Source organism: Panthera onca, chromosome E1 (assembly GCF_046562875.1).
Source record: "Panthera onca isolate mPanOnc1 chromosome E1, mPanOnc1 haplotype 2, whole genome shotgun sequence".
In the NCBI taxonomy this organism is placed as follows: Eukaryota; Metazoa; Chordata; class Mammalia; order Carnivora; family Felidae; genus Panthera; species Panthera onca.
Genome location: NC_138352.1, coordinates 53,354,182 through 53,366,846, shown reverse-complemented (window position 1 = coordinate 53,366,846; position 12,665 = coordinate 53,354,182). Strand labels below are relative to the sequence as shown.

At 47.8% G+C, this 12,665-nt stretch overlaps 1 protein-coding gene and 1 long non-coding RNA gene across 3 annotated transcripts in view; one reads left to right on the top strand and one right to left on the bottom strand.

The window, feature by feature from the left end:
• Positions 1-2,931, bottom strand: part of TTLL6 (tubulin tyrosine ligase like 6) — a 38,931-nt gene extending 36,000 nt beyond the window's left edge. The window contains exon 1 of one of the 2 annotated variants that reach the window (XM_081791258.1): positions 2,699-2,931. The gene's annotated coding sequence lies outside the window, so the exon portion shown is untranslated. The remainder of the gene's footprint in view (positions 1-2,698) is intronic. The other variant, XM_081791257.1, reaches the window with a different exon arrangement.
• Positions 2,932-3,228: 297 nt separating this feature from the next.
• LOC132687789 (uncharacterized) lies at positions 3,229-9,744 on the top strand. The gene is made up of 3 exons (XR_009614258.3): positions 3,229-3,342; positions 4,076-4,160; positions 9,227-9,744. It is a non-coding gene; the product is annotated as an uncharacterized LOC132687789 (long non-coding RNA).
• Positions 9,745-12,665: the final 2,921 nt, after the last annotated feature.

Genomic DNA, 12,665 nt, shown 5'->3' with positions numbered 1-12,665 from the left:
GGTTTTATTTAATGATGCAAGAAACATTTAGTTCACCTTTCCAAAGAGGACAGTTAAGACCATTTACAAACAGTGATGTTTCCTCTCATTTTAGTGTGGGGTTTGATCTTGGAGAAGCTTCCACGCCAGGCAAAGCCGACCAAATCTGGCTAGACAGCATGAAAATGCCCTTCATTGGCCACCAGGGGGAGGGAATGAGCCCTGCGATGGCTTCATGCAAACACATTGCAGATTATTTGGAAAAATCTCACAGGAGGGAGCGTATTTCATTTCCACTTCTGAAAGACTATACATGCTGACTCCTCTTCTTCCCCCTAGAGGTGCACGGAAAATATCTAGCGCTTTCTTTGGCAAGGCGGAATTAATACGGGTGTCAATACATTGGAGAAAAGAATTATTTGGTGGTTACGAACAGATCATGGAGCATGTTTCAAGTTGTAACTAAGTTTTTTCATCCCGACCTTCAGAGCCTGGACTTTTCTTTCAGTCTGTAGAATTACATATGGCACTGAAGGGCCATCCTACTGTGTCTGCCGGATGACTAGCTTCTCTTCTCCCAAATAATATGTTTTCCCGCACTTCCTCCCTTTTACAACTTTGGGTCCTCATTCCTCTACCAGAAGCATCCCTCTGAAGGCTTCCAGTGGCTAGCTCTTGGAAAAGGTTGAAAGCAGATTGGGGAAGATGGGGAGGTTAGACCTCTGGATCTTGCTTTCAGCTTTGCCTCTTTGATTTTGTATGTCATAAGAAGCCAAGTAATATCGCCTCCCTCATTCCCTTTTTTTTTTTTTTTTTTTTTTTTTAGTGTCATTGACACACAATGTTACATTGCTTTCAGGTTCACCTTCATTCCCTATCTTTTATTCCCTATCTTTTCTGTGATTACCGGACCACCAGAAGATAAAAACTTCACATCTGGAAAAGTGCTTTGGGGTGCCTGGGTGGCGCAGTCAAGTTAAGTATCCAAATTCAGCTCAGGTCATGATCTCACGGTTCGTGGGTTCGAGCCCCGCGTCCAACTCTGTGCTGACAGCTGAGAGCCTGGAGCCTGCTTCGGATTCTGTGTCTCCCTCTCTCTCTGCCCTTCCCCCACTCACACTCTCTCTCTCAAAGATAAATAAATATATATTTTAAAAAGAAAAGTGCGGGCCGCCTGGGTGGCTCAGTCAGTTGAGCGCCGATTTCAGCTCAGGTCATGATCTCATTGCTTGTGGGTTCGAGCCCCGCATCGGGCTCTGTGCTGACAGCTGAGAGCCTGGAGCCTGCTTTGGATTCTGTGTCTCCCTCTCTCTCTGTCCCTCTCCTGCTTGTGCTCTGTCTCTCTCTTTCTCAAAAATAAAATAAACATAAAAAAAAAATTTAAGTGCTTTGAGCTTTGACGCAGGCAGAATAAATTGAGATGCTTTTTATGAACTTTTGCCTTTTCCTTCTAGCCACCCTTGGAATTTCAGCCCAGGGACTAAATGGGTTCTTAGCAAGATGTGGATTAACAAGGGAGGGATGGGGGCACTCAACTGCTTAAGGGCTGTGCCAGTAAGAAGTGCTGAGAGTGACCAGCCATATTCTCTGGAAACACTCAGAATTTGCTGACTTAGATTCCATTTTTTGCTCTGCCAGAAACTGAGGGGAAGATGCATTGTTCAGGGCAGGCTCACGCCCAGTCATTTTCTGCACAATACTCTGCATCACCAGCAAAGACAGATGGATCTGGATCCAGATCCCAGCTCTACTTCCTAGTGGGTGACTGTGGGTGAGAAACTGAGTTTCTTTGTACCTCAGTTTCCTCATGAGGAAAATGAGGAAAATAATTATCTATCTTGGGGGGTTATTTAAAGACGAAATGAGTTAACATTTATAATGCTCTTAAAGCAGTGCTTGGTTTAAAATAAAAGCTATGTAAAATGAAAATATAACAGCAGGATTGGTGTATCTATTAAATAACTTACTGAATGTAGAGCCTGGTACATACCGGTGCTTAGTAAAGGTTAGCTCCCTTCCCACCTCATTCCCAAATGTGACTTACATTTTTCCTAGGGTTCAAATCCCAAAGGAGAACGTTCCTCAAGCCTAGAAGAATTCTCCCTCAGGAGGTGAGAAATAGGAACTGAAAAGGGGGGAGCTGAAAAGGAGGGGCAGGGGCATTTGTTGAGGGCTGTGCTGGCTATCCAAAACAGAAGTGTCTTTCTGGAAGGTTTCTCCAGGCAGAGGAAGAAAGGTGATCAGGAGAAAAGTCCCAGCGATGGGGAAGGAGGAGGCAGAGAAAGTTTGGCGATTCCCAGGGATCTCCGGTATCTAAGGGACAGCTCCCTGGGGTTTGGGAAATCCAGGGCAGGAAGTGAGGGTGTCCCAGATTCGGCTGAGAAGCGGGGACAAGAGGGGGTATGGAGCTAGAAAAGGAAGAGAGTGAGGGCAAGGTCCTGGCATCGGGGTCTTGAGGATGAGAAAGGGAGCGAGGGTATTTCCGGGGTGAACGCCAGTACGGAGCTGGGAAGAGATGAGCTGCGGCGCCAAGAGGGAGCAGGGACTGGGAGGGCGAGTGGCGTTGGCCATAGAGAGCCACCAGGGAGGACAGAGGGAGTAACCCTGGTGAACTGGGCACCGAGGGGGACTTCGGGGGTATGAAGAACCAGGTTTTCCGTGGGGAGACACTAGGAGGCCGCGATCTAGGGCCAGCAACGGGTTTGGGGGGGGCTCTTACCCGCAATTCCTATCTCCCCGTCTTGCCCCCGCTCTGCTGCCCGTATCGTTCGCAGCCACACTTTCGGGCCCCCTCCTCAAAAGACTTAAGGAGACAAGGTCCCATTGGCTGCCCCACAACCCTTAAGCCCAACCCGCGCCCCTCCTAACTTGGGGTGCGCCCAGCCCACATATATTTGCATATAGGGCTTTCCAGGTCTTCGATTGGCCCCAGCGGCAGGCGGCCGTGCCCCCCCCCCCCCTCCCCGAATCCAATTAACCGCCCCTTTGCTCTGAGAGGCCAGCGCCCGAGGTCGTCCCGGGAGACGCGGAGGACGCTTGGGCCGCGCTCCTCGCGCTCGGGGCGGCTCCACTGCTAGCCCTGCGCGGGTCCCCGCCCTCCCCCGCCCGCGCCGTCGGGGCGTCGGGGCGTCGTGCGCAGGCGCAGCTGGAGCCTCGGGGCCGAGCGGATCCGAACTGTCTGCCTCGGAAGCTCCAGCTGCCCCGAAGGGGGAGGGGGAGGGGAAGGGGGGAGGGGGGCGGGTGGGGTGCACCGAGCGGGGCGGTCTCGTCCTCTGGCGCTCTGGGAGGGGTGAATAGCCGAAACCGGGACCAGAGGGGAGACGCGCAGACAGCATTGGATTGAGACCCAAGTCAAGATCTCAGGCATGTGTAATCATGGGCAGTTGACATCATCTCTCCGGGTTTAGCTTCTCCAACAGTAGAGTAGATACCGCAAACCTGCAAGGAACCGCTCTGGCTTACTGAATCATGACATCTCAGAGAGTGGGGGGGGGGGGGGTCATGGCCCCTCTACCGAACGAGCCCCTGGCCGAGAGAGGTGGCCGCGCAGGGCTCGGGGGTCTTGGCTTCGCACAGCGACATTCTCACTGTCCTCTGGCAGGCGGGGGAATCCGAGTAATGACTGGATTCAGATGATCGTGGTTTCCTTCCATTTCCGCCTGTGTCAGCCCAGACTCCTGCGGGCCTGCAAAGGGTTGGCGGCCAGTAGAGCTGTGTCTACCTGGGTTCGTTCAGGATTGGGGAAAGACCAAAGGATCGATTTAAAACTCCTGAAGGGGGGGGGGGGGGGGGGGCGGTGGGTCAGTTGGTCGGCTCAGGTCATGACCTCACGGGCGGTGAGTTCGACCCCCAAATGGGGCTCTCCGCTGTCAGCATGGAGCCCGCCTGGGATTCTCTCTCTCCCTCTTTCTCTCTGGCCCTCCCCCGCTTGCTCTCTCTCGTGCGCGCTCTCTCTTGACATGAATGAATAAACTTTAAAAAGCACTTTAAAAAAAAAATAAATAAAATTCCTGAACCACAGTGTTCTTAGGAAACTTCCTTATGGATGGCGCCGGGGATTTCTTGTTGCCTATATCCATTGTTCTTCATTCTGCAGATTTCCAGATGCTTGAATTGATGTTCCTGAAATGTAGCTGCTCCTGCGGGAAAGGATTGTTCAGTCCCAAGGAGTTAAGACTTAGGTAAGACTCTGCAACATTAACTCTCACGCTGAGGATAGAGTTCTCTTCCCTCGGTTGAGGGGAGACAGAGGAGACACAGGCCCTTCCCAGAGAAGCCGTAATCAAAAGGACTAGTGGAAGAGGCAAGATCCTTGCTGATGTGGAGGATGTGGAGTTAGTCCGGGAGAGTTTCCGAGAGGATGAAGGTTTTAGCAGATTCATTGGGAACATTGTGTCCGATCCATGTGCCTGGGACTTCGGGCTGGCCTCTGATCTCTTATCTGAATAAAGCAGAGCTTTACAACAGTCCGCTGCCCCTCTCCCTGACACACCCCCTATGTCCCCAGGGAGGCTCTGTTCCTGGACACTTGGACATTCCAAAAATTGCGTAAACAAGTCTCATCAGAAGCCCATTTTGAAGCCCTAATCACCCCTCCAACCCTCCCCCCCCCTTATAAAACTGATACATAATAAACCTTTATGCCTAGCTGTTTGTACAGTTACTCACGACTGAGTGCTCTCATATGCCTGTAAATAAACTGTTAACCTTTTGACCTAAGTTGCTGGAGGAAGTTTTCCTCCCGGCACAGGACCCTGTCCCTTTACCAGCTGATCTGCCCAGGCCGGAGCCTAGAGGCAAAGGCATGGCTTAGCCCCAAGTGGACAAAGAAAGCCTGGTTAGTGATGCTTAAATTCACGCTGGAGGGCCTGAGGTGAAACCAGGGGCCCATCTGCTGCTCTTCCAGAAACCTCCCTGCCATCCCATCCTCTACCTCTTCCCTCCGTCCCCCTTCCCTCCAGGTGGCCCTGGGCTATCGCGCCCCTCCCCACCTCCAGGGCCCTGGAGGCCCAGGTGACCAGTCATCAACTGGCCAAGAGCAGATGCTTCCCTAAGACCAACCATCCCAGCTCTGTTCCCCTCCCCCTTCCGGCCTCTTTCTTTCCCCCAGTGTCCCACCAATCTACTCTGCCAAGCTCGGGCTTTGGTCTGAGGTCCCTCTGGAGTGATATTGTGATGGAAATGAGGGAAAGGATGCGGGAGGGAGCGGCAAAGATTTACAACTTCCAGAGGGTTTCCATTAAAATCCCTGACAACTGGTTATTTACGAGAGGGTTGGCCACAGTGGGAGCTAATAGGCCAGAGTCTGGCACCCCTGTCCTTTCAGGGGTGCTGACAAGGGGGTGAAACAGTAGAACTGCCCCCACTGTAGAGCAAAGCATCCCCTCCAGGGCCAGAGGGACGGCCAGGAAATCAGAAAGCATCCGTGATTTGTGCCAGGCAAACCCCAAACAGAAAGATCCCTGAGGCAAACACCGAGGGTTTTTCTGGGCCTGGGTGTGAAAGGCTGAAGCGGCGTGTTGAGCCTCCTTCAGTCGTCAGAAAAGTTGGACCGCGTCCCCTCCCCCGAAACTCAAACTCAGAGGCAAGAGTGCGCAAGGGAGACTGCAGGCACAGGTATGAAATTTGTTTTCACGGGCTTTTTTTTTTTTTTTTTTTTAATTTTTTTTTTTCAACGTTTTTTATTTATTTTTGGGACAGAGAGAGACAGAGCATGAACGGGGGAGGGGCAGAGAGAGAGGGAGACACAGAATCGGAAACAGGCTCCAGGCTCCGAGCCATCAGCCCAGAGCCTGACGCGGGGCTCGAACTCACGGACCGCGAGATCGTGACCTGGCTGAAGTCGGACGCTTAACCGACTGCGCCACCCAGGCGCCCCTGTTTTCACGGGCTTTTTGTTCCCAAGGCACCCACCTGACTAAATAGTAAGACAGTTTCCCTTCAGAATGTTGTTTGCTCTACAGTTGACACACAGGCTCTTTCTCAGTTTGGGACTCTTCCTCTAAGTAGTTGATGGGGGAACAAAGAAAGTCCTGCCTCTGCATGTACCAGTCAAAGGAAGTCTTGGTATGGGACACCTGGGGGGCTCAGTCGGTGAAGCGACCGACTTCGGCCCAGGTCATGATCTCACAGTTTGTGATTTCGAGCCCCACATCCGGCTCTGCTCCAGATTCTGTGTCTCCCCCTCTCTCTCTGCCCCTCCCCCGCTCACTCTTTGTCTCTCATTCTCTCAACGGAGCAAAACAAACAAAATAAAAAACTTAAAACACACACACACACACACACACACACACACACACACACACACACACAAAGCAAGTCTTGGTATCTGTACCAGGGATGATGGCGTCGGGAGTGGAAATGAAACAAAGATTCTTAGAAGACCTTTTTTTTTTTTTTCTCATACCCCAGGTTTTGGTTTTGGTTCTGTGTTGTTTTTTTGCTTTAAGTCTGCAAGGTCTGAGAGTCACAGAATCAGAGTTCTTTTTCAATCAGAAGAGATCTTACAGGCCACCTGGTATTTCTCTTGTGTTTAGAAGACGAAATTGAAAGGCGCCCGGGGTTGGGGGGGGCTCAGTCCATTAAGCATCTGACTGTTGGTTTCGGCTCAGGTCACGCTCTCACGGTTCATGAGATCGAGCCCCACATCAGGCTCTGTGCTGGCAGTGCAGAGCCTGCTTAGGATTCTCTCTCTCCCTTTCTCTGCCCCTCCTCTGCTTGCCCTCTCTCTCTCTCAAAATAAATAAATAAAATACACTTAAAAAAAAAAAAAGAATTAGAAGAGGAAATCGAGGCCCAGAAAAATGTAGTGGGACTGACAAGCAGTTATGTTCACGCAGAATCTTTGCTTTTTATTTATCTTTTAATTAAAAAAAATTTTTTTTAATGTGTATTTATTTTTGAGAGAGAGAGACACACACACACAGAGCATGAGCAAGGGAGGGGCAGAGAGAGAGGGGGACACAGAATAAGAAGCAGGCTCCAGGCTCCGAGGCGTCAGCACAGAGCCTGACGTGGGGCTCAAACTCACGGACCAGGAGAACGTGACCTGACAGTTAACCGACTGAGCCACCCAGGTGCCCCTTGAATCTTTGCTTTTTACAAAATTGTTTAATGATTGACTTAAATATTCAATGGGTATAGAATGGTGAGTAAATTATGGTAGAATCACTTATTACAACAAAAAGGAAACCAATAAGCATATGGTTTATAGCAATATAAAACGGTGTTTGGGGGCGCCTGGGTGGCTCAGTCGGTTGAACATCTGACTTCAGCTCAGATCATGATCTCTCACAGCTTGTGAGTTCGAGCCCCACATTGGGCTCTGTGCTGACAGCTCGGAGCCTGGAGCCTGCCTCTGATTCTGTATCTCCCTCTTTCTCTGCCCCTCCCCTGCTCACACTCTGTCTCTCTCTCCCTCAAAAATAAATAAACATTAAAAAAAAATTGTTTTTAAATGGTGTTTAACCCAACAGTAGTAAGCAACAGCAACAAAAACTTGCAAAGGCTATGACTATAATCGTGTCAAACGTGCATTTGTATGCATAAAAAAACTGAAAGAAATGTTAAGAGAACTTTCTAAGGAAAGGAAAAGCATGACTCTCCTACGGATATAAAAATGAACGCATGTTAAAGATTTTATGTAACTCAGCAGGGAGCCAGTCAGTCAGATGATTCAGCTGGTTCCAAAAAAGCGGCACAATTTGTCTGATAAAAAAGAACGTTGAAAGAAATTGCAAATGGACGCGAAACTGCTTTTTCTTCCACAAGGAAAGGAGGCAAAATAGTCCAACCTCTATCAGATCAGACAGAAATTCCTTGCCAATCAGTTACCTACAATTTACGGAGTTGTAAAATACTTCCCATAGAATCAGTTCAAATTGGCTAATTCAGGGAAGGGTGTCCAACAGAGAGATTTTTCTCTACAGACAACAGTCTTGAAAATATGTGTAGAATTATGAAATGTCTCTTTCTTTTTAGTTTATTTAATGTAACTTTTTAAAACAAAGATATGCCTCCCAAATTCTTACAGGGACCATATAATATCCCCTGAAATGTTCAATAGGTGATTTGGTTTGCCCACGCATTCTAGAAACACAGGGTTAATGTGAGGCATACCTGGCTCCTGTTTCTCCAAAAGTTTATAAAACAGCACACCCGGGGTGCCTGGGTGGCTCAGTCGGTTGAGCGTCCAACTTCGGCTCAGGTCATCATCTCGCAGTTCATGAGTTCGAGCCCCGCGTCGGGCTCTGCGCTGACAGCTTGGAGCCCGGAGCCTGCTTCGGATTCTGTGTCTCCCTCTCTCTCTGCCCCTTCCTCGCTCATGCTCTCTCTCTGTCTCTCAAAAATGAATAAACGTTAAAAAAGAATTAAAAAAAAAACAAAAACAACAAAGCAGCACACCCAACCTGCATTCTTTGAAAGCCTAATGGTATCCCAACCTAATTAGTAGTCTCCTTCTTGCCATTGGTTATTCAATTCTTCTCTTTCTCAAAGCCGGGCATGGAAACTCTCTGTACTTGGGAATGCAAGCTGGTGCAGCCACTCTGGAAAACAGTATGGAGGTTCCTCAAAAAACTAAAAAGAGAACTACCCTACAACCCAGCAATTGCACTACTAGGCATTTATCCGCGGGATACAGGTGCTGTTTCGAAGGGACACATGCACCCCCATGTTTATAGCAGCACTATCAACGATAGCCAAAGTATGGAAAGAGCCCAAATGTCCATCGATGGATGAATGGATAAAGAAGGTGTGGTATATCTATACAATGGAGTATTACTCGGCAACCAAAAAGAATGAAATCTTGCCATTTGCAACTATGTGGATGGAACTGGAGGGTATTATGCTAAGTGAAATTAGTCAGAGAAAGACAAATATCATATGACTTCACTCCTATGAGGACTTTAAGAGACAAAACAGATGAACATAAGGGAAGGGACACAAAAACAATATAAAAACAGGGAGGGGGACAAAACAGAAGAGACTCATAAATATGGAGAATAAACTGAGGGTTGCTGGAGGGGTTGTGGGAGGGGGGATGGGCTAAATGGGGAAGGGCCACTAAGGAATCTACTCCTGAAATCATTGTTGCACTATATGCTGACTAATTTGGATGTAAATTTTAAAAAATAAAGTTAAAATTAAAAAAGAAACTCTGTACTCTGTAAGGCATCCAATTGCAGAGTCTCAGGTGGTTACAGAGACGGCGAGCTTCAAGGGATAAAATTCCTCTGTCTTTTTCCAGGGAGTGGAGAGTCTAAACGCCAGAGTCATTGCCACGGGATAGCGCTGGGCAGGGCTGGAGCGAGCGCAGGGGTAAAAGTGAGCCGCCGCTTGGACATCTTGTAGGCTGCCTCCTGCCTCTCCTTCCCATAGTCCACACCCCTGTCGCCCAGATACTGTAGCTTTACACCAGCCAGGACAGTGCTGACACATATCTATTTAAATTTCAGTTTCATAGGGAATTTCCATGTCTGTGTGGGTTCCCCATACGTACCTGCATATGCTATTAAATTTGATTTTCTCCAAATAAATAAGTAAATACTCCATAGAAAACCCAGTTCCCCGGTGCACTAGCCACATTTTAAGTGCTCGACAGCTACATGCGGTCAGCACAGTTACTGAGCACTGCCTTCGCTGCGGAGAATCCTACTGGAGAGCACTACTGGGGAGGACTATTCCCTGTCTCCACGTCGTTTCTCCTCCATCCCTTTCCCTGCGGGCCAAGCTTGTTATTCAAAATAAATCAAATGTCACCTTTGACCAAGACTCTTTGACCAAACTTTGGTTGGGCTCCTCTGAGCCCTCTTGACTAGGCTTCAACCTTGGGCTTCTACGTCTGCCTTTGCCAAGTCCACAGCTGGGGTGCAGGGGTGCCAGGGCACCTGGCTCTGGGTGAGGGGGTGAGGGGGTGGGGGTGGGGGCAAACAGACCAGGTTCAGCCACTCACCGCTGACAAAATGCAAAGACAGGTGGTGGAACAAGGAAGGAATTTATTTCAGGGAAGGGCGACACCGGGAAGACAGTGGACCCTCTGAAATACAACCTCCAAAGTGTCGAAAATACTTCTGGGTTTTGTAAGGAAAATGTGGGACAGAGGTCAGAGAGTACCACAGGTGGAAAGCGAAGGTCAGGTCATTGTTGTCTTGAGGTCACTTGGGGTCTTGCTGGCTCAGGGCAGTCGTTGTTGCTTGAGGGGGTAGTTTTGGTTCCCATCACGATGATTTGCCTGCGGGTTCTTTTGCCTGAATTAAGAGATAAGCAGGAAAAAGAAAACTTTCATTAGAAAGTACAGACTGAGGTCAAAATGGAGGTAGTTGAGGTCCTCTTTCAAGTCCGGTTTCAACAAAAATCTTAAATCAGCTTAGACAGAATCCTTACTCTTCCTATCTGATCAATCCCTAGCCTGCCTTCAGCAAGAATCCTATTAAATCAGTTTGGCAAGAACCGCCCCCCCCCCCCCCCCCCCCCCCCCGTTCTTGATGTCTTCTCCTCTTAGTAATTTTCCACCACTGACTCCCTCATTCTGCTTGATTGGCTGTAAATCCCCACTTGTCCTTACTGTTTTTGGAACTGGGTACAATCTCCCTCTCTCTGTTTGTAATGCTCCTATTACAACCATCCCAAATAAAGTTTTCCTTTCTGTTTTAATAGGCCTCAGAATATTTTTTTTCTTTACCACTTTTTCTATGAAACCTTCCTTCTTGCCCCTAGGAAAAATGAATTCTATGCTACCTTAGCACTATGTAAATTCCTCTTCTAAAGCCACTACCATGGGGTATCATACTCATTTATGCATTTGTCTTCCCTTATGGATTACCGAACTCTCATGAAGAATAAATATGGTGAGAGTCACGATTAAGAGCACAGTCATTTGAGTCAGAATGCTCAGTTCAAAGTCTTCTGATGGCACTTACTATGTGGGTGAGCTTGCACAAGTAACTTTACGTCTCGAAGCCTCAACTGTCTCATCTGTGAAAAGGGTATAATAAAAAGTGCTTCCCTTGTAACGATTAAATGAGAAAACCCACTGTGTCAGGCACAGAGTAACTACCCCCATTCCCAGTCTTGGTCTCCCTTCCTAACACTTGAAGATAGGAGAGGAGGATTTTCTCTGTAGGTCTGAATATTGATTCCCATTCCTTCAATATCCAGTTATAAAGGGTTCCACTTGCAGCCTTCCCTTTGACACTTCTATTGGAAATAAATCACAAACCAATCAATGTTTTTTATTCCATGCTATCGAACTTAGCTTCCCAAAATGTCAACAAAACAACCTGTTGATAAGACAAAACTGAGATCATTCTTACCTTACTGAGGAAGAAGACAGTCTTTTTTTTTTTTTTTTTCTTTTAAGTAGGATTTTTGCCCAGCACAGGGCCCTACATGGGGCTTGAACTCACAACCCTGAGCTCAAGACCTCAGCTGAATCAAGAGTCAGACGCTTAACTGACTGAGCCACTCAGGCACCAGGATACTTTCTTGCCAAAGTTGTAGCCGCAGCACAGAGGCAGAAGGACAAAATGGTGGTGTTTATTGAGACTCTGAAGTTGGTTTGGGGAAGGGGTGGGTGGATTTTTCAAAACAAAGATAGAGGCAAAAGTTGATTAGGGTAGGGTAAGGGTCATGATATAATAGTTTACTATGGGTGGACACAGCCAAGCAAGGATTTTGAGGCCAAGGGCTCTTAGAGTCTATCATCATGTGATGCTTTCTCTTAAAGAATCAGTGGTTCTTTTAGGCAGTTCCTAAAATGCACAATGGATTCATTTGCATTTTTTTTTAATTTTTTTTAACGTTTATTTATTTTTGAGACAGAGAGAGACAGAGCATGAACAGGGGAGGGGCAGAGAGAGAGGGAGACACAGAATCGGAAGCAGGCTCCAGGCTCTGAGCCATCAGCCCAGAGCCCGACGCGGGGCTCGAACTCACTGACGGCGAGATCATGACCTGAGCCGAAGTCGGACGCTTAACGGACTGAGTCACCCAGGCGCCCCTCATTTGCATTTTTAACCTCCCCGCAAGAGTGTCATGAAATAGTTGTGTTAATATAGACATTAAGGTATGTAGGGGTAGGAGATTTCAGTTCCAAGGGCTTTTTAGAAAGCCACTAAGTAAAATTAAGGGAGATGTATCCAGGATACTGAGGGCACTTATCCCTGTAGACAGAGTTTAAAATGGAAAAGCATAATTTTCAGGACTATTGCCACAGGGACCGTTACAATAGAGGAGACATATGGTGCTCAATTCCAAATACGATAAGGACAAGTGCATGAAAAATTACTAAAGGGAGACATCAAGGGTGGGAGGGGATTCCTGTTAGCAGAATTCTTGCTGAAGGCAAGCCGTCGATCAGCTATCAAGGGTGAGAATTTCCCTCTAAGTTGACTTTGCAGGATTCTGAGTTTATGCTTAGTAAGAACTGCCTTGACAGAGTTAACACTAAAAAATAATTTCATTATAGAAAGGGAATGATGAGACACAGGAAGTGGGGCACATAGGGAGATTGCTGGATCTCCTTTATTTAGGGGCAGGCGGGAGGCATGATTAAATGCCAAAGGGGGTCTCATCTATAAGACTCTTAGGGAAGTGTGATGTGGGGGCAGGAGAAAAATGAAGATGACCTCTCGATGGCCCTTTCTCGTTCAGGACTGGAAGAAGTAAACTTTTGGGCTTTTTTTTTT